Source organism: Anolis carolinensis, chromosome 6 (assembly GCF_035594765.1).
Source record: "Anolis carolinensis isolate JA03-04 chromosome 6, rAnoCar3.1.pri, whole genome shotgun sequence".
NCBI lineage: Eukaryota > Metazoa > Chordata > Lepidosauria > Squamata > Dactyloidae > Anolis > Anolis carolinensis.
In genome coordinates this window covers 6,103,387-6,130,116 of record NC_085846.1, presented here as the reverse complement: position 1 = coordinate 6,130,116, position 26,730 = coordinate 6,103,387, and the positions used below count along the sequence as shown (strand labels likewise).

Sequence of the window (26,730 nt, the reverse complement as noted above, 5' to 3'; positions counted from 1 at the left end):
ACAAGCTCAATGCCCACCAAACCCTATGAAGGTGAACTACAACTCCAAAACACAAGCTCAATGCCCACCAAACCCTATGTAGGTGAACTACAACTCCAAAACACAAGCTCAATGCCCACCAAACCCTATGTAGGTGAACTACAACTCCAAAACACAAGCTCAACGCCCACCAAATCCTATGTAGGTGAACTACAACTCCAAAACACAAGCTCAATGCCCACCAAACCTTATGTACGTGAACTGCAACTCCATAACACAAGCTCAATGCCCACCAAACCCTATGTAGGTGAACTACAACTCCAAAACACAAGCTCAATGCCCACCAAACCCTATGTAGGTGAACTACAACTCCAAAACACAAGCTCAATGCCCACCAAACCCTACGTAGGTGAACTACAACTCCAAAACACAAGCTCAATGCCCACCAAACCCTATGTAGGTGAACTGCAACTCCAAAACACAAGCTCAACGCCCACCAAACCCTATGAAGGTGAACTACAACTCCAAAACACAAGCTCAATGCCCACCAAACCCTATGTAGGTGAACTACAACTCCAAAACACAAGCTCAATGCCCACCAAACCCTATGTAGGTGAACTACAACTCCAAAACACAAGCTCAATGCCCACCAAACCCTACGTAGGTGAACTACAACTCCAAAACTCAAGCTCAATGCCCACCAAACCCTTCCAGTACTTTCTTTTGGTCATGGGAGTGCTGTGTGCCAAGTTTGGTTCAATTCCGTTGTTGGTAGAGTTCAGAATGTTCTTTGATTGTAGGCGAACTATAAATCCCAGCAACAACTACTCCCAAATGACGAAATCACACACCCCCAACCCGAACAGTATTCAAATTTGGGCGTATGGGGTATTTGTGTCAAATTTGGTCCAGTGAATGAAAATACATCCTGCATATCAGATATTTACATTACGATTTGTAACGGTATCAAAATTACAGTTACGGAGTAGCAACGAAAATGTTATGGTTGGGGGGTCACCATAACATAAGGAACTGGATTAAGGGATCATGGCATTAGGAAGGTTGAGAACCACTGATCTAGAGATCTCAGTTTTGTGTACTGAAGCCAATTGAACAGGGTTCGGTCCTGGGCCCGGTTCTGTGCAACATCTTTATTAATGACTGATATGAAGGGCTAGAAGGGATAATCATCAAGTTTGCCGACAAGACCAAATGAGGAGAGAAAGCCAATTCTCCTGAAGACAGGAGCAGAACTCAAAACAATCTTAACAGATTGTAGAGATGACTGGCCAAAAGTAACACAATGCAGTTTCAATAGGGACAGATGCATGATACTCCACTTAGGCAGAAAAAAATGAAATACACAGATACAGAATGGGGGACGATGCCTGGCTTGGCAACAGCAAAAGATCTTGCAGTTCTTGTGGAGAGGAGGTTGAACATGAGCCAACAATGTGATGCGGCGGCTAAAAAAGCCAATGGGATTTTGGCCTGCATCAATAGGAGTCTAGTGCCTAGAAGTCCTGCTCCCTTCTCTTCTATTCTGACTTGGTCAGACCACTTTACCTGGAATCCCACTGAGTCCAATTCTGAGCACCGCAATTGAAGGGAGATGTTGACAAGCTGGAAAGTGTCCAGAGGATGGCGACTCAAAGGATCAAGGGTCTGGAGAACAAACCCTACGAGGAGCGGCTTAAAGAGCTGGGCATGTTGAGCCTGCAGAAAAGAAGGCTGAGAGGAAACATGATGAGAGCCATGTATCAATATGTGAGGAGAAGTCATAGGGAGGAGGGGGCAGGCTTCCTTTCTGCTGCCCTGGAGACTAGGACACGGAACAATGGCTTCAAAATACAGGAAAGGAGATTCCACCTGAACATTAGGAAGAACTTCCTTGCTGTGAATGCACATTCACATGGAACAATTAAAAAAAAGGAAGATCAACTTTAAAATGGTAGAAGCACAAAGTTGAGGCAAGGAAGCAGCAAGTGAAGAGGCAGAAGAATAGTTTTCTTCCTCATGCACTCATTCCAGCCCTCTCTCTCCCTCTCTTCAGGAAGCCAAACATACCAGGAATAAAAACCACACAAAATCAACTAACCCAACGTTCCTCAAAGCGGTCAGCAACCTCCCAAAGTGGACAAGAGTATGAAGCACAAGGCCAGGAGGCTGCTCCCTTGAAGCTCTGTACTCTCATGCCGACACTCCTTCTGGCGCTAGTTCTTAACTCAAAACACTGTTCTTATGTCTAAGCGAAACCCAGATTGAGCAATGGCTCTTAACTCAAAATGCTCTTAAGTTGGGACATTCTTAAATGGAGGTGCCATTATTAAAGGTAAAGGTTTTCCCTTGACATTAAGTCTAGTCGGGTTCAACTCTGGGAGTTGATGCTCATCTCCATTTCGAAGCTTAAGAACCGGCGTTGTCCGTAGACACCTCCTAGGTCATGTGGCCATGGGCATGACTGCATGGAGTGCTGTTACCTTCTTACCAAAGTGGTATGTATTGATCAACTCACATTTGCATGCTTTCGAACTGCTAGGTTGGCAGAAGCTGGGGCTAACAGCAGGAGCTCACCCCGGCCACGAATTTGAGTCACCAACCTTCCAGTCAGCAAGTTATACAGGTTAGCGGTTTAACCCACTGCACCACCATGACCCCGTGGTTCCATTGTATGTCACAATATATATCGAATACAGTAGAGTCTTACTTATCCAACACTCGCTTATCCAACATTCTGGATTATCCAACGCATTTTTGTAGTCAATGTTTTCCATACATCATGATATTTTGGTGCTAAATTTGTAAATACAGTAAATACTACATAGCATTACTGCATATTGAACTACTTTTTCTATCAAATTTGTTGTATAACATGATGTTTTGGTGCTTAATTTGTAAAATCATAACCTAATTTGATGTGTAATAGGCTTTTCCTTAATCCCTCATTATTATCCAACATATTCGCTTATCCATTGTTCTGCCGGCCCGTTTATGTTGGATAAGTGAAACTCTACTGTACTGTTTATACGAGGGCTATCCAGAAAGTAGATTACGTTTTGGAATTAAAAATGAACAAAGTATAGGAGAAAATATTTACCATATGCAGTTGAAAGCGACACCCAAATACCACTTCTCAACATAGTCGCCATTCAGATCTAGGCACTTATCATAGCGATGAATGAGCTTGGCAACTCCTTCCCCACAAAACTCTGCCGCTTGCGTCCTCAATGCAGCGTTTTGGCGACGATGCGCAGCTGCAGAAAGGGGTGACCGGCTGGTTGAGGACGCAAGCGACAGAGTTTTGTGGGAAGGAGTTGCCAAGCTCATTCCTCGCTATGATAAGTGCCTAGATTTGAATGGCGACTATGTTGAGAAGTGGTCTTTGGGTCTGGCTTTCAACTGCATATGGTAAATGTTTTCTCCTATACGTTTTGAGAGTGCAAGTGGCAGAGTTTTGTGGGGAAGGAGTTGCCAAGCTCATTCATCGCTATGAGAAGTGCCTAGATTGGAATGGCGACTATGTTGAGAAATGGTATTTGGGTTTGGCTTTCAACCACATATGGTAAATGTTTTCTCCTATACTTTGTCCATTTTTAATTCCAAAACGTAATCTACTTTCTGGATAGCCCTCGTATGTCAGAGAATGTAAAATCAGTTGGTGAGTGAGATACTTTATATTTTCTTGTCAAATAGAAGAAGAGAAAGAGGAACACGGAGGGGAAGGAGGATGGGGCCAACCGCTTCCAACCCCCCCCCCCGTCTCCCCTTCCCCACAAGAGGGTGGGCTTCCTGTTTTGGGCTCTGCATCTGCGAGGGAAGGAGGGGAGAGGCAGGGAGATGACGCCTGTTTGCACCCACATCAAAAACGTGGGGAGGGGCGCACAGAGGTCTTCCCACGCTCAAACACTAACCGTGGATTCGTGCTGACGTTTTTACGGGACATATGGGAGCAAGAACCCGCAGTTCGGCTCTCACATCCACAGTGCAAATGTTGAGAAAGTGATTGCTTGGAACTACACCTCCCAGAATTCTCCAACACAGCAAACCACTACCCTACCCCTACACCAGGCGTAGGCCAACTTGGGCCCTCCAAGTGTTTTGGACTGCAACTCCCACCATTCCTAACAGCCTCAGGCCCTTTCCTTTTGCCCCTCCGCCACTTAAGCGGCGGAGGGGCAAAAGGAAGGGGCCTGAGGCTGTTAGGAATGGTGGGAGTTGCAGTCCAAAACACCTGGAGGGCCCAAGTTGGTCTTAAGGATTTTCTCCTTGAAACGAGGAGACTTAAGTGTGTCCACAGACACCTCCAAGGTCGTGTAGCCGGCATGACTGCATGGAGTGCCGTTACTTTAGCATTGCCCTAAAGGTAAAGGTTTCCCCTGACATTAAGTCTAGTCATTTCCGACTCTGGGGGTTGGTGCTCATCTCCATTTCCAAGTCAAAGAGCCGGCGTTGTCCATAGACACCTCCAAAGTCATGTAGCTGGCATGACTTCATGGACTGCCGTTACCTTAGGATTGCCTTAAAGGTAAAGGCTGTCCCCTGATGTTAAGTCTAGTCGTGTCTGACTGCAGTAGGTTGGTGCTCATCTCAATTTCCAAGCTGAAGACACTTCCAAGATTGTGAAGCCGGCATGACTGCATGGAACGCCGTTCCCTTCCTGCTGGAGCAGTACCTATTGCTCTACTCATATTTGCATGTTTTCGAACTGCTAGGTTGGCAGAAGCTGGGGCTAACATGTTAAGTCTAGTCGTGTCTGACTCCAGTAGGTTGGTGCTCATCCCAATTTCCAAGCTGAAGAGCCAGTATTATCCATAGACACTTCCAAGATTGTGAAGCCGGCATGACTGCATGGAACGCCGTTCCCTTCCTGCTGGAGCAGTACCTATTGCTCTACTCATATTTGCATGTTTTTGAACTGTTAGGTTGGCAGAAGCTGGGGCTAACATGTTAAGTCTAGTCGTGTCTGACTCCAATAGGTTGGTGCTCATCTCAATTTCCAAGCTGAAGAGCCAGCATTGTCCATAGACACCTCCAAGATTGTGGAGTCGGCATGACAGCATGGAACGCCGTTACCTTCCTGCTGGAGCAGTACCTATTGCTCTACTCATATTTCTATGTTTTCGAACTGCTAGGTTGGCAGAAGCTGGGGCTAACAGCGGAGCTCACCCTGCTCCCATTGTGCCACTGAGGTTCCGACCAGTGTTGTGAGTGACCTGCCATACAAGGCAGCGTTGTGTGTAGATGTATTGCCGTCTTCAAACCGTCAGATTCGGCCCGCCCTGCCAGCTGGGCCAACGAAGCCACGAACAGGTGGCACCTTGGTTCGTATCTCCCGTGGTGGGAAGATCCGGTTCCGCAGCTCACCTTATGGGGCGTGACACAGGCCGCTAAGCAAGCAGATGGTGGTGCCCAGCAAGGCAACACGGCAATCCCAAAGGCAGTAAACCTCTCCCTCAATGCATTGTCTCCCATTTCTTTTTTTAAATTATTTTTTATTATTATTATTATTTGAGAAAAAGTTACAATTATATAAACATATTCTATACATTTCCCCCTCTTTTATTTACATTCACCCCTGTGCTCCCCTTCCCCAGAGCCATCTCTTCTTCTGAAGTCCCACAAAAAGTTCAATTCTTCATTTGGAGGTAAATTCCCATCTTCTTTTTTCTAATACTTTTTCTAGAAATTTTCTCCAAATACTTTCAAAATCATTTTTTTCCCCATAATCCCTTCTTTACTTTTAAATTTGATGTTAGCTTGTCATTCAGTGCCATTCGCCAAACTTCTTTATACCATTCATTAATTTGTATTTTCATTTCTCCTTTCCAATATTTTGCTATTACAGTAGAGTCTCGCTTATCCAACGTTCTGGATTATCCAATGCATTTTTGTAGTCAATGTTTTCAATATATCGTGATATTTTGGTGCTAAATTTGTAAATACAGTAATTACTACATAGCATTACTGCCTATTGAACTACTTTTTCTGCCAAATTTGTTGTATAACATGATGTTTTGGTGCTTAATTTGTAAAATCATAACCTAATTTGGTGTTTAATAGGCTTCTCCTTAATCTCTCCTTATTATCCAACATATTCGCTTATCCAACGTTCTGCCGGCCCGTTTCCGTTGGATAAGTGAGACTCTACTGTAGTAATCTAGCTGCTGTTAATAGCATTATTAAATTTTTTCCCTCTTACCTTTCTCATCCTCTTTTTTTAATTAAAGTAATATTTCCACTGGATTCCTTCTAATTTTTATATTCATAATATTTTCTATTTCCCTTATGATCAATTCCCAAAAACCTTTTACATGTTTACAATCCCACCACATATGTATGTACGTCCTAATTTCCTGGCACCCTCGCCAGCATTTTTCATTATTATTCTTATTCATAATATTTTGGGCTCGGGCTGTGGCGCTGGCTGGAGAGCAAGACAGCTGTAAACAGCTGCAATGAATCACTCTGACCAGGAGGTCATGAGTTCGAGGCCCGCTCGGAGCCTATGTTTGTCTTGTCTTTGTTCTATGTTAAAAGGCATTGAATGTTTGCCTATATGTGTAATGTGATCTGCCCTGAGTCCCCTTCGGGGTGTAAATAATAATAATAATAATAATAATAACAACAAGAACAATATTGAACCTTCTTGGTGTTAAATATCATTGTGTCCCATTTCTATTGACAGTTCAAAGCAGGCATGGGCAGACTTCGGCCCTCCAGGTGTTTTGGGCAGGAAAGGCAGAAAACTCCTATGATTCATCCCATTTCAGTTCCACATTTGCTTCTTTGTATGGCTCTTCGCTGCACCATGGGACTACCAATCTAAGCGGCATTAGAAAGATCCTAGTCCCTAAGAGATGAGATTTGAAACCGGGACAGTTGGCAAACATATTCCCAACACCTGCTCATTAAACCCAACACCTTAGAGTTGCCTCTAATGATGTATACGGCTGGGACGGAATAAAGATTGTTGGGGGGAGGCTGCTAAATTGGCTGAAAACTATAATCAGCTCCTGAATTACAACTCCCCTCCCCTGGGAGAGAGGCATCAAGATTGAGGGTTTGCCCAACCACCTGGCCTCGCGTCACGGGAGCAAAACAACAAACACCGTGCCGTTTAAAAATATCTTTTGCAACGGAGCAAAAATTAAAATAAAAAATAACTTCCCCAAAATGGAATCGGCTCCGTTGAAGAAACTCTGGCTCTTCTTCCATAACTTTCATCCCACCTACCCACTCCTTTTTGTGGTTTTAAATCAGTGCTTGGGGGAAAAAATTACCTTTTTTAATTAAAAAGATCAGAACTCTCCTGCCAGCTTGATTTTGTTTTCTTGCATTTCAACTTCCACACTTTCATAACCCTTTGGAAAAAGAACTCACAGAGTTCGCGAACCAGCTTGGAAAAGATCAGGTTGCCTCCCTGTAAGTGTAGTTCTTTGAGTTGTCATTTCTTCATCCCATTGAACAGAGAATACTTTTATTATTGGTGTAGAAGGCACATGCCATAGTATTCCCTTCTACAAAACAAGCCTGACAGACCTTATTTTATTTTTTCTAAGTGGTGGTTTTTCTGGGAATAGTATTTCTTACTAAGCGCAGCAAGAAGCTGCGGGATACCCAAAATTAGAATACGTCCTTGTGTGAAAGAGAATTTATACTTCATAAAATAATACATTTATTTAGTCCTAGATTGACTGTCCTGTTTTATTTTGATACACAATTTGATTTTGTTAATCTGTGTTATGCTTTTGTGAAGTTCTCACCCTTGTGTATTTCACCAGTTACTTACTCATTTTCTTCCCGTTAGTTTTGCCCAAATGTACTATGTAGGCCAACATTGTTTCCTGGTTAATTAACAGGCTGTTCTAATTGCTGAAATGCATTGAGGATTGTAAATATTTTGCCATAATACTGTGATTAAAATGCTTACCATTGAACAGAGAAGAGGGTGGACCTTAGGAAACTATAACTCCCGAGACTCCATAGTATGGAGCTATGGTAAGGTCCAACTGCATTCATTCCACAGTGTAGATGAAACCAAAGAAGGTTCATGGACCTTGGGAAACTGCAGTTCCCAAGGCCATATCATGGAGGCATGGCATTTAAAGTAAGGTCCAACTGAATTCATTCCACAGTGTAGATGTACCCAGAGAAGAGTATGGACCTTTGGAAACTATAGTTACCAGGAGGACTCCATCACACAGAGCCATGGCATTTAAAGTGGAGTGCAAGGGCATTCATTCCATATTGTAAATGCACCAAGAGAAGAGTACGGACCTTGGAAAACTATGACTCCCAGGACTGCACAGCATGAAGACATGGCGTAACAACAACAACAAGAACAACAACAAGAACAACAACAACGTGATTTTAAAATGGGTCCCGGCTGCATTTATTCCCCAGTGCAGATGTACCCAGAGAAGGATATGGACCTTGGGAAACTATAGTTACCAGGAGGACTCCATCACACAGAGCCATGGCATTTAAAGTGGAGTGCAAGGGCATTCATTCCATATTGTAAATGTGCCAAGAGAAGGGTACGGACCTTGGAAAACTATGACTCCCAGGACTGCACAGCATGAAGACATGGCGTAACAACAACAACAACAACAACAACAACGGCATTTTAAAATGGGTCCCGACTGCATTTATTCCCCAGTGCAGATGCACCCAGAGAAGAGTATGAACCTTGGGAAACTATAATTCCCAGGAACGCATAGTATGGAGCTATGGTATTTAAAGTGGAGTCCAAGAGCATTCATTCCATAGTAATAAATGTAGTAAATGTGATGAAGCGGCACAGCTCTCTGAACCCGGCATTGCTCTTGGCTATTCTGATTGTGGGATGCTGGGATCTGTAGTCCAAGAAAAAAGAGTGCCTTCAAGCTCTGCGTAAAGTCTTGGCAGTATATGATCCACTAGAATTCACACCGGGGTGGGACAGATCCTTACTACAACTCAGGAAATAACCTGAATACTACAATATACCAAAATATGAGGTTCTTCTTTAGCTGGCCGCTTAAAAGAGTAAAAAACAGATTTGCAAGATCTACCGTACTTTGTCTATTTGTTTTAAAAGGCAGAAAAGAAAGACTCAGGCTTGGGGATATGAAGAAACTGAGTGCCTCTGAGCATACGTATATTCAGCCCAAGGAGTTTCTGGATCAGTAGCAGAATTCTTGGTGGCACAGCGAGTTAAACCGCTGAGCTCCTGAACTTGCTGACTGAAAAGTCAGCGGATTGAATCCGGGGAGCAGGGTGAGCTCCGCTGTTAGCCCCAGCTTCTGCCAACCTAGCAGTTCGAAAACATGCAAATGTGAGTAGATCAATAAGTACTGCTCTGGCGGGAAGGTAACGGTGTTCCATGCAGTCATGCCGGCTACATGACCTTGGAGGTGTCTACGGACAACGCCAGCTCTCTGGCTTAGAAACAGAGATGAGCACCAACCTCGAGTCGGATATGACTGGACTTAACGTCAGGGGGAAACCTTTACCTTTAAGGCAATCCTAAGGTAACGGCACTCCATACAGTCATGCCAGTTACACGACCTAGGAGGTGTCTTTGAACAATGGCGGCTCTTCGGCTTAGAAGTAGAGATGAGCACCAACCCCGAGTTGGACACGACTGGACTTAACGTCAGGGGGAAACCTTTACCTTTAAGGCAATGCTAAGGTAACGGCGGTCCATGCAGTCATGCTGGTTACACAATCTTGGAGGTGTCTATGGACAACGCCGGCTCTTCGGCTTAGAAATAGAGATAAGCACCAAGCCCAAGAGTCAGACACGACTGGACTTAACATCAGGGGGAAACTTTGCCTTTAAGGCAACGCCAAGGTAATGGCGATCCATGCAGTCATGCTGGCTACACGACTTTGAAGGTGTCTATGGACAATGCCGACTCTTCAGCTTGGAAATAGAGATGAGCACCAACCCCCAGAGTCGGACACAACTGGACTTAACGTCAGGGGGAAACCTTTACCTTTAAGGCAATCCTAAGGTAACGGCACTCCATGCAGTCATGCCGGCTACACGACCTTGGAGGTGTCTATGAACAACGCTGGCTCTTTGGCTTAGAAATAGAGATGAGCACCAACCCCAAGAGTCAGACACAACTGCACTTAACGTCAGGGGAAAACCTTTATCTTTACAATAGCAGAATCAAACACAAAACAGTTCCCTTTTTAACCCCAATCCACTGCAAATCAGAGATCAATTAGCAGAATTGAGAATCCAAAGTGACTTCTATACCTAGAGTTCATCCTGCCTGAATTAAACAACTTTCTAGCCCAGGCATGGTCCAACTTCGGCCCTCCCTCCAGGTGTTTTGGACTTCAACTCCCACCATTCCTAACGGCCTACCGGCCGTTAGGAATGGTGGGAGTTGAAGTCCAAAACACCTGGAGGGAGGGCCGAAGTTGGACCATGCCTGGGCTAGATTCACACCCATTGCAATGCTTAAGACAGTGTCTATTTGCACATACAGTGGGATTAATATTAATGCTCTCCTCTGCCCATTCCCTCCAAAGCTCCAACCCTTGACTCAACACAACATGGCTCTGGGATTAACTCATTCAGTAGTAACTGAGGAGTAAGGCCGGAGAGCTTCTCGTTCGGTGGTCTTGGTTCGCCCCCGTGCGGCAATCCGTCGCAAATACAAATTAGCTGCTTCCAGGCAGAACGCCATTTGCAATAAATACAGTTAAGGAGAGGCTGAAATGATTGGGTTTTTCTGTGAGTTTTCCAGGCTGTGTGGCCATGTTCCAGAAGCATTCTCTCCTGACCTTTTGCCCACATCTGTGGCAGGCATCCTCAGAGGCTGTGTGGTCTGTTGGAAATTAGGCAAGAAGGATTTATATATCTGTGGGTGGGAGAAGGAACTCTTGTCTGTTTAGCATTGAATAGCCTTGCAGCTTCAAAGCCTGGCTGCTTCCTGCTTGGGGGGAATCCTTTGTTGGTTGGCATAAGTCCTGGACACTATTCCACAGGTATATATATATATACCCCACTTGCCTAGTTTCCAACAGACCTCACAACCTCTGAGGATGCCTGCCATAGATGTGGCCCGGGCTGTGGCACAGGCTGGTGAGCAGCCAGCCAGCTGCAATAAATGACTCTGACCAAGAGGTGATGAGTTCGAGGCCAGCTCGGAGCCTATGTTTGTCTTAAAGGCATTGAATGTTTGCCTTATATGTGTAATGTGATCCGCCCTGAGTCCCCTTCGTGGTGAGAAGGGCGGAATATAAATACTGTAAATAAAATAAATAATAAATAAAATGTGGGCGAAACGTCAGGAGAGAATGCTTCTGGAATACGGCCAGACAGCCTGGGTAAACCTGGGCCCTCCAGGTGTTTTGGACTTCAACTCCCACAATTCCTAACAGCCTACCGGCTGTTAGGAATTGTGGGAGTTGCAGTCCAAAACACCTGGAGGGCCAGAGTTTTCTTATAAACTCCCTTTTCTCAGTCTACTTATGCTGACATATAGGAGGGTTTCTCTCACCCTTTGAAGGACTTTTTAAAATTAGTGACACAAAAATAAAAGCATTGGAGAACTGTTTTGAGCCACTCTCTCTGTGTTGATTGGACAAACTGTCTGCACATGGCAATCCAGCCGGCCAATAGAAAGCCACGCTGGAGGATTGGCCCCTCCTCCTCCTTTGTTTACATTTCAAAACAGTAAGCTGGGAAATCATATCTGTGCTGGAAGTAGAGAAAATTTGGGGGGAAAAAATAGGTTCATCCAGGCTGATCACTCTTTTGATGTGCTTTTTTCCTTAGGAGTCACTCAAGTGAATGAGTCACCAAAGCAATACACTGCAAATAATAATAATAATAATAATAATAATAATAATAATAATAATAATAATAATAACAACAACAACAGTGGCATTGAAGAAGGGAAAAATCATTGAAAGTGAGGGCATAAATATGCCTAATGGCCAAACAATAAAGTGTCGCCAGCCAGAGGCCTATAAATATCTGGGCATATTACAGCTGGACAACATCAAGCATGAACATGTGAAAACTGTGGTCAGTAAAGAATACACACAAAGGGTCAGACAAATTCTCAAAAGCAAGCTCAATGGAGGCAACACCATCAAGGCCATAAACACCTGGGCCATACCTGTCATAAGATACACTGCTGGCATCATAAACTGGACACAGGTGGAACTGGACAATTTGGACAGAAAAACAAGAAAACTCATGACCATTCATCACTCACTGCACCCTCTCAGTGATGTTGACCGGCTATATCTGCCTAGAAGATCAGGGGGCAGAGGACTCTTACAAGTAAAACAAGCAGTCAAAGAAGAAGAACATGCCCTGGCAGAAGATGGAAAGCAAAGTGAAGAACCTGCTTTGATTGAAGTCAAAAATCAGAAACTCCTCAAAGCACAGCAGACAAAAAACCAGTACAAGAAAACCGCACTACAAACTAGAGCTGACAGCTGGCACAACAAAACATTGCATGGGAAGTTCCTTGACAAAATTGAAGGAAAAGCTGATAAGGAGAAGACCTGGCTCTGGCTCACGAATGGGACCCTGAAGAAGGAGACAGAAGGCCTGATCCTTGCAGCCCAGGAGCAAGACATCAGGACAAAGGCAATTCAGGCCAAGATCGAAAAATCAGCTGATGACCCAAAATGCAGACTGTGCAAGGAAACCGATGAAACCATTGACCATATCCTCAGCTACTGTAAGAAAATCGCACAGACAGACTACAAACAGAGGCACAACTATGTGGCCCAAATGATCCATTGGAACTTATGCCTCAAGTACCACCTCCCAGCAGCAAAGAACTGGTGGGATCACAAACCTGCAAAAGTATTGGAAATAAGCACAAAAAGATACAGTGGGACTTCCGAATCCAGACTGACAAAGTTCTGGAACACAACACACCAGACATCACAGCTGTGGAAAAGAAATGGGTTTGGATCATTGATGTTGCCATCCCAGGTGACAGTTGCATTGACGAAAAACAACAGGAAAAACTTAGCCGCTATCAGGACCAAAAGATTGAACTGCAAAGACTCTGGCAGAAACCAGTGCAGGTGGTCCCGGTGGTGATGGGCACACTGGGTGCCGTGCCAAAAGATCTCAGCCGGCATTTGGAAACAATAGACATTGACAAAATCTGCCAACTGCAAAAGGCCACCCGACTGGGATTCTGAGCGCATCATCCAAAAATACATCACACAGTCCTAAACGCTTGGGAAGTGTTCGACTTATGATTTTGTGAAACAAAATCCAGCATATCTATCTTGTTTGCTGTGTCATACAATATAATAATAATAATAATAATAATAATAATAATAATAATAATAATAATAGGTTTGCTGTGAGTTTTCCGGGCTGTATGGCCATGTTCCAGAAGCATTCTCTCCTGATGTTTTGCCCACATCTATGGCAGGGCATCCTCAGAGGTTGTGGATCTAGGCTGAATCTACACTGCCAATGTAATTCAGATTATCAAATGAGCTAATCCATATTATCTGCTTTGAACCGGATTATATGAGTCTACACTGACCCCAAGATGAGTTTGGAAAGGAAGTTGTCCATTTTATAGCCATGATGATTTGTAATGCAAGTCAAGACAACTTTCATTTTTGCATTGCTGCTTCTTTAAATAATTACACATCGATGTCATATTCTGGAGTAAGGGCAGAACCACGTCTTTGGGGCTCAATTCTTTCCATAGGCTGAATATCCTTTATCCAAAAATACTTGAGACCAGAGTATAGACAGATAGATTGATTTCTGGGTCTTTGGGATGAGACCCAAGTCTAAATACAAAATCTATTTATCTATGAGGCCCCATCCACTTTGCCATATAATCCAGTTTCTGGATCCAGATTATCTTTGAATGGGATTATACGCCAGTGTAGACTCATATAACCCAGTCCAAGGTAGATAATATAGATCCACAGAAACTGGATCTTTAGCACAGAAGGTTAACCACCATATACAATAAATCTTACCAATCAAAAAGTTGGCAGTTCAGAACTCGGCAAAAAGGAATAAAGGAAAAGTATGGTATATAATATAATATAAAGTAAATTATGTTATAGTTATATACTTCTATAGTGATATAGTCACTTATATATTATGATTGTAGTATCAGTTTATATATTCCAACTGTAAATACATATAATTCAAAATTGTCTCGAATCTGAATTGGGTTTAAATAAATCTGATAATTGACCGTAACTCTGTTCCTGTCATTTACACAATAAATAATGGTAGACTTATGTATAGTATCAATATCAATATAACAAACCACGTGTAATCCAATGCCCAATTCTAACAAATATAATTATTGGTACACAAAGTAGTCTTATTAAAGTCTTGATAAGGTTTGTAACACTGTTCTTGTGGCGCAGACTGGAGAGCAGCTGCAATCAATCACTGCAATGAATCACTCTGACCAGGAGGTCATGAGTTCGAGGCCCGCTCGGAGCCTATGTTTGTTTGTCTTTGTTCTATGTTAAAAGGCATTGAATGTTTGCCTATATGTGTAATGTGATCCGCCCTGAGTCCCCTTCGGGGTGAGAAGGACGGAATATAAATGCTGTAAATAAATAAATAAATCAAAGTTCCATGTCAATAGTAACAAAGAAGGATAACTCCCTGGTTAAAGGAGTATATTGGTGGATTCCAGAGTCTATACAGTATATGGATCCCAGAGATAATGTGGTCAATCAAATCTGGTTGAGACTGGTCTCCCGGGTATGCATCCAGTTTCAGACTGGTCTCCCGGGTTCGAAACTCAGGTCAGGGTGAGCGCCTGAACTTCAGCCCAGTTCACTGCCCACTTAGCAGATCGAAAACAGCTGCGTGTAGATAAATAGGTACTGCTTAAGCGGGGAGGTATTTTAATGGCATCATAAAGGAAATACCAGAAAAATGCCAGCAATCAAGAAAAAAGGAAGTCTATGAACAGGGCTCTTTGATATGGAGGATGGAGTGACAGCGCCCCCCAGTGGCTGGAATAGAGCACAACCTCCCGGACGCCGAAGATGGGAAATGCCTATATACCTCTATCTGTTGTCTGTCCTGTCTGTGTATAACGGCATTTAATGTTTGTCGTATATGTGTTTTGTGATCTGCCCTGAGTCCCCTTCGGGGTGAGAAGGGCGGGGTATAAATGCTGTAAATAAACAAAACAAATAAACAAATATAGCAGTGTAGATTGAAAACCTGCTCTTTACTCAAGCCTTTGGATAAAGGTTGCTCATCCCCATAACAATCCTGTATCCGTGACCATTCTCGTACCGGTTTGCACTTTTTACTTTTGTCAACTTGATATAGACACAAAGTCTACTCCCATCCCAATTTGCACTTGCAAGAATTTGCAGCACTTTATCAGTCACCTCGTGTTTACAATATTTATATGGTGCACTTTATCCAGTCTATTTTTACAACCTCTCCGTTTTTAATCCATGTTTTTATTAAGTTTTTGTCATTTACTTTATTGGTTAATGTTTACATTTTTAATTGTGCATGTCTCTTGTCTGTCGTCGTGTTTTATATTGTTATTGTTTTTATCCGGGCTTGGCCCCATGTAAGCTGCCCCGAGTCCCCTTTGGGGAGATAGAGGTGGGGTATAAAAATAAAGTTGTCATTATTATTATTATTATTATTATTATTATTATATTGTATGACACAGCAAACAAGACAGATATGTCGAACACTTCCCAAGTGTCTAGGACTGTGTGATGTATTTTTGGATGACGGGCGCATCCTCGGTATTAAAACCAGGGAAAAGACCACACTATTTTGGAAGAAGAGGATGCAAATTCAATCCCTGAGGCTGGGATTTTTATGGGCATGTCTTTATCCCAAAATCTCTCTCCAACGCCAAGTATAGAAACACTGCAACCCTTCCTTTTGCATGCCACCAAATGTCAACAACTCTTCTTTCGCCCTCAAAATGCCATTGACCTTTCTCCTTCACCTCACAATTTCATGGAACCTTCTTCATCCACAGATTCGAGATCTGAATGGCCAAAACTAACAACATGAACCTCAACAAGGACAAATGCAAGATACAACACTTAGGCAGAAAAAAATGAAATGCAAAGATACAGAATTTGGACGCTGGCTCGACAGCAGGACGTGTGAAAAAGATCTTGGAGTCTTCTGGGGATTCAATTTGAACATGAGCCAAGAGTGTGATGCAGCAGCTCAAAAAGCCAATAGGATTTTGGTCTCGGTCTAAAGTAAGTAAGTAAGTAACTTTATTTTTCTACCATCTCCCCGCAGGGACTTGGGGCGGCTAACACGGGACAACGGCCCGAAAACAGTAAACAAGTACAACAATTAAAGCATATTACAATGAATAAAACACAGTAAAATCACATTATGCAAACAATACATTACATTAAGCATAAAAGCCCATTAAAACATAAAGTAGGTAAAAGTAAAATAAAATGCAATGAACCACCAGGATGGTGGAGGGGGATAGTATGGAGTGGCCAAATTGAACTAAAGTGCCATAGTAAAGTTATAAAGTAGTCTTGTGTCTAGAAACTGACACAAGGACCGGGCTGTGGCGCAACTGGTTAGTAGCCAGCTGCAATAAATAACTACTGACCGAGAGGTCATGAGTTCGAAGCCAGCCCGGGTCAGGGTAAGCTCCTGACCATATATACTCCAGCTTGCTGTTGACCTATGCAGCCAAAAGACAGTTGCGTCTGTCAAGTAGGAATTTAGGTACCGCTTATGTGGGGAGGCTAATTTAACTAACTTACAACGCCATAAAATCTCGAGCAGTATGCGGAAGAGGAGGAAGTTCCATCAAGGACTCGGTTTCAAAGAGAAAGATGAAGCAGCAGCTCCCCCTGTGGCCAGATTGAGCATATCCTCACGAAGCCAAAAAGCTAGTGTGTTAAATTGCCTCTGTGTCTCTGTCTATATATGAACACAGGGCCAGTTCATGGTTCCTCAGACCATTGGAGGGCCGGACTATAGTTTATTTAAAAACTATGAACAAATGCCTATGCACACTGCGCAGATCTTATTTTGAAGTACAAAAAAACAAAAAAACAAAATGGGAACAAATACAGCCTCAATGTAAATAATAATCATAATCATAATAAAAATAATAAAGAGGGTTGGAAGAGACCCCTTGGCCCATTTAGTCCAACCCCCTTCTGCCTTTGTGCACCAAAAGCACAAGCAAAGCACCCCTGACAGATGGCCACTCAGCCTCAATGTTGTTAATAATAATAATAATAATAATAATAATAATAATAATAATAATAATAATAATACATCACACAGTCCTAAACACTTGGGAAATGTTAAACATGTGATTTTGTGATATGAAATCCAGCATATAGATCTCGTTTGCTGTGTTAAACTGTGTCTTTGTGTCAATAATAATAATAATAATAATAATAATAATAATAATAAAGAGGGTTGGAAGGTACCCCTTGGGTCATTTAGTCCAACCCCCTTCTGCCTTTCTTCACCAAAAGCACTAGCAAAGCACCCCTTAAGAATTAATTATTAATTAAATAATAATTATAATACCATTATAAACAAGCAAAGATCTAGACAATCTCATAAAACCATAGGTAAGGAAAGGGACCCTCAATGGCCATCTAGACGGTCTCATAGGTCTATAGGTAATGAAAGTGGCCTCCAAAAGCCATCTAGATGGTCTCATAAGGCCATAGCTAAGCCATCTAGATGATCTCATAAGGCCATAGCTAAGCAAAGAGACCTTCAAAGACCATCTAGATGATCTCATAAGGCCATAGCTAAGCAAAGAGACCTTCAAAGGCCATCTAGATGATCTCATAAGGCTGTAGCTAAGCAAAGAGACCTTCAAAGACCATCTAGATGATTTCATAAGGCTGTAGCTAAGCAAAGAGACCTTCAAAGACCCAATAGATGATCTCATAAGGCCATAGATAAGCAAAGAGACCTTCAAAGACCATCTAGATGATCTCATAAGGCCATAGCTAAGCAAAGAGACCTTCAAAGACCATCTAGATGATCTCTTAAGGCCATAGCTAAGCAAAGAGACCTTCAAAGACCATCTAGATGATCTCATAAGGCCATAGCTAAGCAAAGAGACCTTCAAAGGCCATCTAGATGATCTCATAAGGCTGTAGCTAAGCAAAGGGACCTTCAAAGACCATCTAGATGATTTCATAAGGCTGTAGCTAAGCAAAGAGACCTTCAAAGACCCAATAGATGATCTCATAAAGCCATAGCTAAGCAAAGAGACCTTCAAAGACCATCTAGATCAGGGGTCTTCAAACTTTTTAAGCCGAGGGCCGGTCCACAATCCTTCAGACTGTTGAGGGGCCGGATTATCATTTGAAAAAAATACAAACAAATTCCGATGCACACTGCATATGTCTTATTTGTAGTGCAAAAACAACAACAACAACAACAACAACAACAACGAAAGAACAATACAATATTTAAAAATAAAAACAATTTTAACCAACATACATTTATCAGGATTTCAATGGGAAGTGTGGTCCTGCTTCTGGCCAATGAGATAGTCAAGTTAATTAGGGTTGTTGTTGTTGTTTGCCTTCAAGTCATTTCAGACTTTGGGTGAGCCCAAGTCTAAAATGTATGTATGTATTTATTTATTTATTATTTACTGCATTTATTTACTACATTTGTATCACACCCTTCTCACCCCAAAGGGGACTCTGAGTGGCTTACAAATTATATGTACACACAATATATTATATTATTAGCATAGCACAATATTAGCATTATATATTACTATATTGAACTATACCACTATACTGTAATATTATTAGTAATATTATATGTAATATAGAATATATAATTAATATTATTATATGGTATTATTATTGTATTGCATTACATTATAATATTATTATCAATATTATATGTATATAGAATATATTATATTATAAAACTGAGGGCGTGGGCCAGGTAAATGACCTCAGAGGGCCGCATCCGGCCCCCGGGCCTTAGTTTGGGGACCCCTGATCTAGATGATCTCATAAGGCCATAGCTAAGCAAAGAAACCTTCAAAGACCATCTAGATGATCTCATAAGGCCATAGCTAAGCAAAGAGACCTTCAAAGACCATCTAGATGATCTCATAAGGCCATAGCTAAGCAAAGAGACCTTCAAAGACCATCTAGATGATTTCATAAGGCTGTAGCTAAGCAAAGAGACCTTCAAAGACCCAATAGATGATCTCATAAGGCCATAGCTAAGCAAAGAGACCTTCAAAGACCCAATAGATGATCTCATAAGGCCATAGCTAAGCAAAGAGACCTTCAAAGATCATCTAGACGTTCTCATAAGGCCATAGCTAAGCAAAGAGACCTTCAAAGACCCAATAGATGATCTCATAAGGCCATAGCTAAGCAAAGAGACCTTCAAAGACCCTCTAGACGATCTCATAAGGCCATAGCTAAGCAAAGAGACCTTCAAAGACCCAATAGATGATCTCATAAGGCCATAGCTAAGCAAAGAGACCTTCAAAGATCGTCTAGACGTTCTCATAAGGCCATAGCTAAGCAAAGAGACCTTCAAAGACCCAATAGATGATCTCATAAGGCCATAGCTAAGCAAAGAGACCTTCAAAGACCCAATAGATGATCTCATAAGGCCATAGCTAAGCAAAGAGACCTTCAAAGATCGTCTAGACGTTCTCATAAGGCCATAGCTAAGCAAAGAGACCTTCAAAGACCCAATAGATGATCTCATAAGGCCATAGCTAAGCAAAGAGACCTTCAAAGACCCTCTAGACGATCTCATAAGGCCATAGCTAAGCAAAGAGACCTTCAAAGACTATCTAGATGATCTCATAAGGCCATAGCTAAGCAAAGAGACCTTCAAAGTCCATCTAGATGATCTCATAAGGCCATAGCTAAGCAAAGAGACCTTCAAAGACCATCTAGATGATCTCATAAGGCCATAGCTAAGCAAAGAGACCTTCAAAGTCCATCTAGATGATCTCATAAGGCCATAGCTAAGCAAAGAGACTTTCAAAGACCATCTAGATGATCTCAGAAGGTCGTAGCTAAGCAAAGAGACCTTCAAAGGCCATCTAGATGATCTCATAAGGCTGTAGCTAAGCAAAGAGAGCTTCAAAGACCATCTAGATCAGGGGTCCCCAAACTTTTAAAGCAGAGGGCCGGTCCACAATCTTTCAGACTGTGGAGGGGCCGAATTATCATTTGGAAAAAAAACCGAACAAATTCCTATGCACACTGCACATGTCTTATTTGTAGTGCAAAACAACAACAACAATGAAAGAACAATACAATATTTAAAAATGAAAACAACTGTAACCAACATAAACCTATCAGGATTTCAATGGGAAGTGTGGGCCTGCTTCTGGTCAATGAGATAGTCAAGTTAATTAGGATTGTTGTTGTTGTGTGTCTTCAAGTCATTTCAGACTTTGGGCGAGCCTAAGTCCAAAATTATTTATTTATTCATTTACTACATTTATTTACTACATTTATATCCCATCCTTTTCACCCCGAAGGGAACTCAGAGCAGCCTTCAAGTCATTTCAGACTTTGGGCGAGCCTAAGTCTAAAATTATTTATTTATTCATCTACTACATTTATTTATTACATTTATATCCCACCCTTCTCACCCCAAAGGGAACTCAGAGCAGCTGTATGTACCTAGAATATATTTTATTATTAGCATTGCACAATATTAGCATTATATATTACTATATTGAACTATACTACTATACTGTAGATTATATATAATATATAACATATAATTAATATTATTATATGGTATTATTATTTGTATTATATTGTATAACATTATAATATTATTATCAATATTATATGTAAATACAATATATTATATTATTAAAAATGATATTAAAAGATTATATTATAAAACTGAGGGTGGGGGCCAGGTAAATGACCTTGGAGGGCCGCATCCGGCCCCCGGGCCTTAGTTTGGGGACCCCTGATCTAGATGATCTCATAAGGCCGTAGCTAAGCAAAGAGACCTTCAAAGACCCTCTAGACGATCTCATAAGGCCATAGCTAAGCAAAGAGACCTTCAAAGACCATCTAGATGATCTCATAAGGCCATAGCTAAGCAAAAAGACCTTCAAAGTCCATCTAGATGATCTCATAAGGCCATAGCTAAGCAAAGAGACCTTCAAAGTCCATCTAGATGATCTCATAAGGCCATAGCTAAGCAAAGAGACCTTCAAAGATCATCTAGACGTTCTCATAAGGCCATAGCTAAGCAAAGAGACCTTCAAAGACCATCTAGACGATCTCATAAGGCCATAGCTAAGCAAAGAGACCTTCAAAGTCCATCTAGATGATCTCATAAGGCCATAGCTAAGCAAAGAGACCTTCAAAGTCCATCTAGATGATCTCATAAGGCTGTAGCTAAGCAAAGAGAGCTTCAAAGACCATCTAGATGATCTCATAAGGCTGTAGCTAAGCAAAGAGAGCTTCAAAGACCATCTAGATGATCTCATAAGGCCGTAGGTAACCAAAGAGACCCCCAAAGACCAGGTAGACTTAGGTCAACCCTAAGTCTGAAGTTTAGGACAGGGGCCAGGTAAATGACCTTGGAGGGCTGCATCCAACCCACGGGCCTTAGTTTGGGGACCCCTGATGTAAATCTTGCCTCTGTGCAGTAGAGAGATGCTATCCCTGCCATTTGGTGAGAACCGGTAAATCATGATTACTATGGGCAGAAGGTTGGCAGTTCAAGCCCAGGTCGGGGTGAGCTCCCAGCCTTTGCTCACTGAGCAGTTCGAAAACAATAATGTAAGTAGATAAATAGGTACTGCTTTGGCAGGGAGATAAAGGTGGCTTGAAAAAACATGCGGACAAAAATCCGATCAGGAAAGGCGTCCATGGACAACAGACTCATGGGCTTGGAAAATGAAACAACATGGCCAAGTCGAGCATAGCCGGATGCTGGAGATAAAAAGTGGGAAGCCTTGCCTTTGTTTATGTCTGTCTCTGTCAACTGCCTATTGTATAACAGCACTGAAGGTTTCAGAGAATCACAGAATCATAGAAAAGGTGGAAGAGACCTCATGGGCCATCCAGCCCAACCCCATTCTGCAAAGCAGGAAAGTCACATTCAAAGCACCCCCAACAGATGGCCATCCATATATGAAACTGTAACCCGCTCTCCTTGGGGAGATATAAGTAACTTATTATTATTATTATTATTATTATTATTATTATTATTATTACTATTATTAGTATTAACATATTATATAAAGTATTAATATATACAGTAGAGTCTCACTTATCCAAGCTTCGCTTATCCAAACTTCTGGATTATCCAAGCCATTTTTGTAGTTGGTGCTAAATTCGTAAATACAGTAATTACTACGTAACATTACTGTGTATTGATCTCCTTTTTCTGTCAATTTCTTGTGAAACATGATGTTTTGGTGCTTAATTTGTAAAATCATAACCTAATTTGATGTGTAATAGGCTTTTCCTTAATCCCTCCTTATTATCCAACATATTCGCTTATCCAACATTCTGCCGGCCCGTTTATGTTGGATAAGTGAGACTCTACTGTATTACTATTTATTATTATTTTATTCTATGACACAGCCAACAAGATAAGATATGCTGGATTTTGTATCACAACACCATAAGTCGAACACTTCCCAAGTGTCTAGGACTGTGTGATGTATTTTCGGATGATGCGTGCAGATCCCAGTAGGGTGGCCTTTTGCAATTGGCAAAATTATTTTATATTATAAATTATATATAAATTATGTTAGAAATTATATATATAAATATATTGTAAATATATTATTATTTATATTATTTTATATTATATTATATTATTATTATTATTATATTAAAGAGCTGGGTCTCTTTATCCTGTAGAAAAGAAGGTTGAGAGGGGACAGGAGAACCATGTATAAATATGTGAAATGTTGTCTTAAGGAAGACAGTCGTTTTATGCTGCCCATGAAAATAGGACCAGGAGCAATGGGTTCAAATTGCAGGAAAGGAGATTCCACCTGAGAGCATTAGGAAGAACTTCAGGATTGCAGGAAGAGCTGTTCAACAGTGGAACTCTCTGCCTTAAGAATCTGGTGGAAGAAGTTCAAGACTGTAGCAAGCGCTGTTCAACAGTGGAACTCTCTGCCTCAAGAGTCTGGTGGAAGAACTTCAGGACTGTAGCAAGCGCTGTTCAACAGTGGAACTCTCTGCCTCAAGATTCTGGTGGAAGAACTTCAGGACTGTAGGAAGAGCTGTTCAACAGTGGAACTCTCTGCCTCAAGAGTCTGGTGGAAGAACTTCAGGACTGTAGGAAGAGCTGTTCAACAGTGGAACTCTCTACCTCAAGAGTCTGGTGGAAGAACTTCAGGACTTTAGCAAGAGCTGTTCAACAGTGGAACTCTCTGCCTCAAGAGTCTGGTGGAAGAACTTCAGGACTGTAGGAGGAGCTGTTCAACAGTGGAACTCTCTGCCTCAAGAGTCTGGTGGAAGAACTTCAGGACTGTAGGAAGAGCTGTTCAACAGTGGAACTCTCTGCCTCAAGAGTCTGGTGGAAGAACTTCAGGACTGTAGGAGGAGCTGTTCAACAGTGGAACTCTCTGCCTCAAGAGTCTGGTGGAAGAACTTCAGGACTGTAGGAAGAGCTGTTCAACAGTGGAACTCTCTGCCTCAAGAGTCTGGTGGAAGAACTTCAGGACTGTAGGAAGAGCTGTTCAACAGTGGAACTCTCTGCCTCAAGAGTCTGGTGGAAGAACTTCAGGACTGTAGGAAGAGCTGTTCAACAGTGGAACTCTCTGCCTCAAGAGTCTGGTGGAAGAACTTCAGGACTGTAGCAAGAGCTGTTCAACAATGGAACTCTCTGCCTCAAGAGTCTGGTGGAAGAACTTCAGGACTGTAGCAAGAGCTGTTGAACTCTCTGCCTCAAGAGTCTGGTGGAAGAACTTCAGGACTGTAGCAAGAGCTGTTTGGCAGTGGAACTCTCTGCCTCAAGAGTCTGGTGGAAGAACTTCAGGATTGCAGGAAGAGCTGTTCAACAGTGGAACTCTCTGCCTCAAGAGTCTGGTGGAAGAACTTCAGGACTGTAGGAAGAGCTGTTCATCAGTGGAACTCTCTGCCTCAAGAGTCTGGTGGAAGAACTTCAGGACTGTAGGAAGAGCTGTTCAACAGTGGAACTCTCTGCCTCAAGAGTCTGGTGGAAGAACTTCAGGACTGTAGGAAGAGCTGTTCATCAGTGGAACTCTCTGCTTCAAGAGTCTGGTGGAAGAACTTCAGGACTGTAGGAAGAGCTGTTCATCAGTGGAACTCTCTGCCTCAAGAGTCTGGTGGAAGAACTTCAGGACTGTAGCAAGAGCTGTTCAACAATGGAACTCTCTGCCTCAAGAGTCTGGTGGAAGAACTTCAGGACTGTAGCAAGAGCTGTTTGGCAGTGGAACTCTCTGCCTCAAGAGTCTGGTGGAAGAACTTCAGGATTGCAGGAAGAGCTGTTCAACAGTGGAACTCTCTGCCTCAAGAGTCTGGTGGAAGAACTTCAGGACTGTAGGAAGAGCTGTTCAACAGTGGAACTCTCTACCTCAAGAGTCTGGTGGAAGAACTTCAGGACTTTAGCAAGAGCTGTTCAACAATGGAACTCTCTGCCTCAAGAGTCTGGTGGAAGAACTTCAGGACTGTAGGAGGAGCTGTTCAACAGTGGAACTCTCTGCCTCAAGAGTCTGGTGGAAGAACTTCAGGACTGTAGGAAGAGCTGTTCAACAGTGGAACTCTCTGCTTCAAGAGTCTGGTGGAAGAACTTCAGGACTGTAGGAAGAGCTGTTCAACAGTGGAACTCTCTGCCTCAAGAGTCTGGTGGAAGAACTTCAGGACTGTAGCAAGAGCTGTTCAACAATGGAACTCTCTGCCTCAAGAGTCTGGTGGAAGAACTTCAGGACTGTAGCAAGAGCTGTTTGGCAGTGGAACTCTCTGCCTCAAGAGTCTGGTGGAAGAACTTCAGGATTGCAGGAAGAGCTGTTCAACAGTGGAACTCTCTGCCTCAAGAGTCTGGTGGAAGAACTTCAGGACTGTAGGAAGAGCTGTTCATCAGTGGAACTCTCTGCCTCAAGAGTCTGGTGGAAGAACTTCAGGACTGTAGGAAGAGCTGTTCAACAGTGGAACTCTCTGCCTCAAGAGTCTGGTGGAAGAACTTCAGGACTGTAGGAAGAGCTGTTCAACAGTGGAACTCTCTGCCTCAAGAGTCTGGTGGAAGAACTTCAGGACTGTAGGAAGAGCTGTTCATCAGTGGAACTCTCTGCCTCAAGAGTCTGATGGAAGAACTTCAGGACTGTAGCAAGAGCTGTTCAACAATGGAACTCTCTGCCTCAAGAGTCTGGTGGAAGAACTTCAGGACTGTAGCAAGAGCTGTTTGGCAGTGGAACTCTCTGCCTCAAGAGTCTGGTGGAAGAACTTCAGGATTGCAGGAAGAGCTGTTCAACAGTGGAACTCTCTGCCTCAAGAGTCTGGTGGAAGAACTTCAGGACTGTAGGAAGAGCTGTTCAACAGTGGAACTCTCTGCCTCAAGAGTCTGGTGGAGGAACTTCAGGACTGTAGCAAGAGATGTTCAACAGAGGAACTCTCTGCCTCAAGAGTCTGGAGGAGACTTTGGCTGGGGTACTTTGACTGTGCTTTTCCCTGCATGGGAAGGGGTTGGTCTAGATGGCCCCAGGTGGTCTCCTCCCAATGACCATGGAGTCATACTTTCTGTATCTGTTATCAATGTATCTGTTTTGTTTCTAAACTGAGTGTATCTATTCTGAACTGCACCAGGCATGGGCCAACTTGGACCTTTCTCCAGGTGTTTTGGACTGCAACTCCCAGCATTCCTAACAGCCTCAGGCCCGCTTAAGCGGCTGAGAGGCAAAAGGAAGGGGCCTGAGGCTGTTAGGAGTTGCAGTCCAAAACACATGCATGGAAGGCCAGAGTTGGCCCATGCCTGCTGCCCTGCAATACAAGAAGACCCCTTTTTCCCGCCACTTTCGACTCCCCCTCCCCACCCCAAACGCCCCAGTTCCAAAACAAAACACAAAACACATTAGTACTCCATTGAGCACTCACTCACTTACTCACTCTGCATCATCTCCTCCTCCTCTTCTTCTTCCATCTCCTTCCTGCCCCCAAAGCGACCAACTTCAGGGTTGCAACTGGTGCCAAAGGGGCGAGGAAGGGGGGCTCTGGGGTTGCCACCCCCACCCCAAATGCTCCCTTGCCTTCTCTTTGCTCTCCATTTGCAAGCCGAGCCTGGGAAGGAAAGAGCTCTCCGGTGGCGCAGTTGCATTTTCGCTTCTCTCTCGGCTTCTCTCCTTCTCCCTCTCTCACGCGCTCCCTCCTTCCTTCCCTCTCTCTCTCTCTCTGTTCCAAAACAGAGAGAGAAAGAGGCCCCTCCCTCTCCCCAAAACATCCCCCCCAAACACAGCCTCCTTTCTGCCCCCACTTTTGCAAGCCATCGTCACACACATACACGCATTTTCGTCCTCACTTTTGCATGCACCGATTGTGCCTATGATTCTCCAATTTCCCCAAAATGATGATTATTGGCCTTTCTCAACCCCCCCAAAAATGGAAATAATAGTGTCTCTGACTCCCCATTCTCACCCCACTCCAAATGGACATAATAGTGTCCCACTTTGGGGGTGAATAGTGGCCCACTTTGGGGTGATTTTCTCCCTTCCCTATCTGTACATCTCTTCCTTCCCTACCTAAGGTATACATCTCAAATCCTCTTCCAAGATAAACACACAA

The 26,730-nt window shown here is 42.9% G+C and overlaps 1 protein-coding gene across 1 annotated transcript in view; it reads right to left on the bottom strand.

Moving 5' to 3' along the window:
• Nucleotides 1-26,342, bottom strand: part of kdm6b (lysine demethylase 6B) — a 155,786-nt gene extending 129,444 nt beyond the window's left edge. Inside the window, exon 1 of the mRNA XM_062983866.1 lies at nucleotides 26,059-26,342. The gene's annotated coding sequence lies outside the window, so the exon portion shown is untranslated. The remainder of the gene's footprint in view (nucleotides 1-26,058) is intronic.
• Nucleotides 26,343-26,730: the final 388 nt, after the last annotated feature.